Here is a 4,503-nt window from a genome sequence, read left to right as displayed (position 1 = left end):
CCATACTTTTGATTTTATTTTCAAAAACGCATAGTAAAATCTCCATTTTGGCAAAATATAAGAAAGTTCTTTTATGGAAATATATAGTTTTGACTTATTTTTTGCATGCTTTCAAAACCTACTTATTTTATTTATCAAATTTGAGTTCTTGTTTTAAATCGTACATATTGCAATGAGTCAATCAAAGTATCGTCAGCCTTTTATCAAATATTAAAAAAAATAAAAAAAATACCATGATTCCAAATATATTACGAGTACTATATCCTTCATATATGCCTTTCCTGCATTTAACAATACGTAGTCATTATTTCACACAGCGTTTACAGCTGTTATTAAAATCCATATGGTTCAAAATTTCCAAATCAATAGCTTAGTTCTGCATCTATTATATTAATTATTAGACTACTGATAGCATGATTGTGATATAGTCTGCATGGTGTCGCGTTAACTTTACTTAGAATACCATTGATTTGTTATGTTTTTGTATCCAAGTCCAATACGATACTTTGCTTCTACAATGCACAATTTTAGTTTCTCAATCGATTTATGAATTTCAAACAGCGGTATACTAATGTTGCCTTTATTTATCCTATTGAGAAAACATAACAAGGGTAAATCGAACATGATTCTGTGGTCCAGTTCTATAAGTATATTTAGACGAATTTAAAAGCTGACTTCTGTAAATTCACTGAATTTTATTTAACGATTCTCGATCAGAAAACACTACTCAAATTTATTTTTCTAAGTAAATGTAACTAGACACCTTACAAATGCAATTTGATAAACATATCCTTAGTAGTTGTCAATTATTAACCAAGGACGAATATTATTTTTTTCAGTTAATTAAACTAATCAATATAGAGGCATCATGCAATTCGTAGATAACAAATCGATGAGTTATATAAGTAGCTCATCGCCAGATAATCATTTGGGGGCAGATAGAACAGGACGGTTTGTATTTCCTTAAGTAAATGCTTATTATTAGTTTAAAAAAAAATAATATTTTTTGTATCAGAGTTATTCATAATATCTGGTTTTCTTTCTGTTTCATTAATTAAAACACGTATTTTAAGTACAAAAAGGAAGCACAGTGTTAAAGTCGATGTATTTTACATCAACCTAAATATAAATGTTTCACAACAATTATTGTGTTTCAGGCAATTTGACAAGGCCAAATACAAAGGCAAAGACGAAGCAGTATATATCTCGAGAATATGTCCAGAATAAAGCATTTATTCATATTTTCAGTATTTTGCATTGTATTTTTTCGGAGTATGTGTTTTAGCGAAATGAAAGGTAGGTCCTACATATTTAATTCATATATACTTTAGATGAGTAAACACTTTATAACAAATCAAAGCTAAATGAATTAATGGTTAGTCTATGAGGTTAATAGATTGTACAATGCATATCAACTAGTTTATCATGTTTATAGGGCCAACATTTTGAAACATTAGTGCAGTAGTCAGCAAATTGAGTTAACACGAGTTATCATTGATATGGTCATAATTATAAATGATTTTCTTACAAAACTATGAAATACTAAGGCTTTTCTACCTCAGATATAGATTTTTTTAGCTGTAGTTGGTAACATTTTTCGGAATTTTTGGTCCTCAATGCCCTAAACTTCGTACTTGTTTTGGCCTTTTAACTCTTTTTGGATTCGAGCGTCACTGATGAGTTCTTTTTAGACGAAACGGGCGTGTTGCGCAATAAAAAAATTCAATCCTGGTATCTATGATGAGTTTATTTGCTAATAACTAGAAATCAAAATTCAAATCGATACTATTTAACATGTTTGTAAAAGCTGGTATCTTCTAAAAAAAAAGTCAAGTGACATACTTTTAGAAGATGTATAAAATTTGTGGTAATTTCGTTAGCATAGCAAACATATTTCCTTTAATTTCACGTATATTTATAGTATATGTATTCTACCCTGTTCTACTGTAGATCTAGAGTTGCTATTAAACAGATCCTGCTCAATACATTAATAAGTTTGTTCATTTAACTAATTTATGTTATTTGCCTTATTCATTTCATTAATCCTGTAGTAAATAAATCCATTTTTTTTCTTATTCAATTTATTTAATACATTTATTTCCTTTCTTGTTTTATTAATTATTATGGTTATTTTTTTGTTGATCGTATCTTAATTATTTCAAATAAAACATTGTCGGATATCGTTGGTACTATTTAAAGTGTCTATTCAGTATTTTTCATTAATAAATTGTTTTCTATTTTTTTTTTTATATATCAATGTTGATGAATGAGTGTGCCACACTTTATATAGAACTACCAAACCACATATGTATCACCACAACATATTGAAAGGTATTAATGACCCTGTGTAAAAACACTCACCCAGAAGATATGGACAATGTGATACTTTGCTTTATTTACTTGAATATATTAAGCACAATAACTTAACCCTGGAACTTGTCTTTCTGAAGGAAACATATTATCAGTATTTTGACAGTATATTAAATCACTGCCTAAGCTTTATAACATTGAAATGAATTCGATTGACAATTTATTTCAAGCATAAAGAAATAACAAAAAAGAAAATATGAAACCAAAACTGTTTTTATTATTTTTCTTATTTTTAAAAATCCAATTAGCATAAATTGCGACGTACATGGAATATCCAGCTTGCCGCTAAATCAACATCAAAGATTTACTCTTATTTACCTGACTATAAACTGTTCTACTCTTATTTTCCAACCCTTAACCACACTATACCACACAAAATATTAAAGATCCGTCCATCCACAATTAGCTCATCCATGAAAACTGTAACACACGCTACAAGTCCATTGTTTGGGATATAATTCTACATATTTTGTTAAAAATTGGCCCAAAAATATAACATGCGACACATTTGGATGTAGAATGTTCTAGCAGGTTGTCGACATTCCTATGGGAACAAATTGTGCACCTTTCCTGGCCGATCTTGTCTTTTTTCAATATGAGTTGGAGTTCCGTCAGATATTTGTAAAGACAAGATGATCAAAGAAGCTTATTCATTTCACATACAGGTATATTGTTGATGTTCTTTCCATTAACAATTCGAACGTGAGACGTTCACATGACAGGAAACACTTATCATGGCGACCAAACCATTCTCGTTCTTTGAAATTCATGTGATTCCATCAGTTTTTGTTGACAATTGGTTATATTGCATTGACTTGTCTCTTTCTTCTCAATTTATGAGATTTGAGCATCATAAACTACTTTGTCCTTAATTTACAATCATACATAAATCAACCGCCAATGCCTTTGCAAATATTATAAAAATAAATCTGATGTTTACATATACGGAGAAGAGAAAACAACAACTACAGCCAACCCCCCCCCTCCCCCAAGAAGAAAAAAGAAAGAATAGAAAATATCCTTGATATGAATTATGAATAATAACGATACAACAGTGAAAAGTTCTACGAAAAGGCATATTGAGCATGTACATGAATATATTATTGTACATTTCAGGGTCTGAGAACATTACCCAACTAGCTATTAAAAAAGAAGAAGCTTTTCAATTTTTGTGGCCTCACGAATATCGCAGAGAATATGATGAAGAATGCAATCAGAAGATGTATTATGTCGGACCCAAAGAACCCGGTGATCAACATTAGAGTGTTTTTATTTTAAATTTCAAATAAAAAGATAATAGGATGAGGAAATGGTTCAATGAATCCATTTAACTGCAGAAAAAAAATGAGATTAATTCATTGTGATATCAATAGGTATGGATATACGGAAGAGTAGCAAATGTTTAGTTTAAAAAAAAGACGGAATACAACCACATTCCTTTGTATCATTTTAAGTTCATTATCTTTTCAAACTATCTACTTAAGCCAATAATTCATTTCTAGGTTTCGATAATGTTAAAAGTTTGAAACAAGCAAATATGTTCATTTTTATCTTCACCCTATTCATCTTATAAAAATTAACCACTCCTTTTGTAAAAAAAGTCGTTTCAAGAGTGTTATTAATATGACGAAACTGTTGCACTCATAATCAACACAAACACCTGTTTAGTATTTTTAATCTACCTTTCGACGAGACATACATGTAAATCATGTTGAGGCGTTGGAATCCAAGATGTGTAGAGGACACATGACTTCGATTCAAAATATAATAGATGGGCCAATGATATCGGATATGTTCCTTGCGTCGTAAAAACAATCCCCTTCCCTTTCATGAATGTGACCTACCGAATTAGACTATTTACCGGATTTGTTATAACATGAACAACACGACGGGTGCCACATGTGAAGCAGGATCTGCTTACCCTGAGATCACCCCTAGTTTTTAGTGGGGTTCGTGTTGCTTATTCTTTAGTGTTCTATGTTGTGTCATGTGTACTATTGTTTGTCTGTTTGTCCTTTTCATTTTTAGCCATGGCGTTGTCAGTTTATTTTTGATTTATGAGTTTGACTGTCCCTCTGGAATCTTTCGTCCCTCTTTTAAACAATGCTACAAATATTGTGTTACTTATTTTTT

General features: G+C 30.4%; 1 long non-coding RNA gene across 1 annotated transcript; it reads left to right on the top strand.

Annotated features, from left to right (window-relative positions):
• The first annotated feature begins 870 nt into the window (after nucleotides 1-870).
• LOC143081924 (uncharacterized) lies at nucleotides 871-3,680 on the top strand. Its single transcript, XR_012980161.1, has 3 exons — nucleotides 871-951; nucleotides 1,158-1,296; nucleotides 3,487-3,680. It is a non-coding gene; the product is annotated as an uncharacterized LOC143081924 (long non-coding RNA).
• Nucleotides 3,681-4,503: the final 823 nt, after the last annotated feature.

Source organism: Mytilus galloprovincialis, chromosome 7 (genome assembly GCF_965363235.1).
Source record: "Mytilus galloprovincialis chromosome 7, xbMytGall1.hap1.1, whole genome shotgun sequence".
NCBI classification, from domain to species: Eukaryota; Metazoa; Mollusca; class Bivalvia; order Mytilida; family Mytilidae; genus Mytilus; species Mytilus galloprovincialis.
This window is presented reverse-complemented; position numbering and strand designations above follow the sequence as displayed.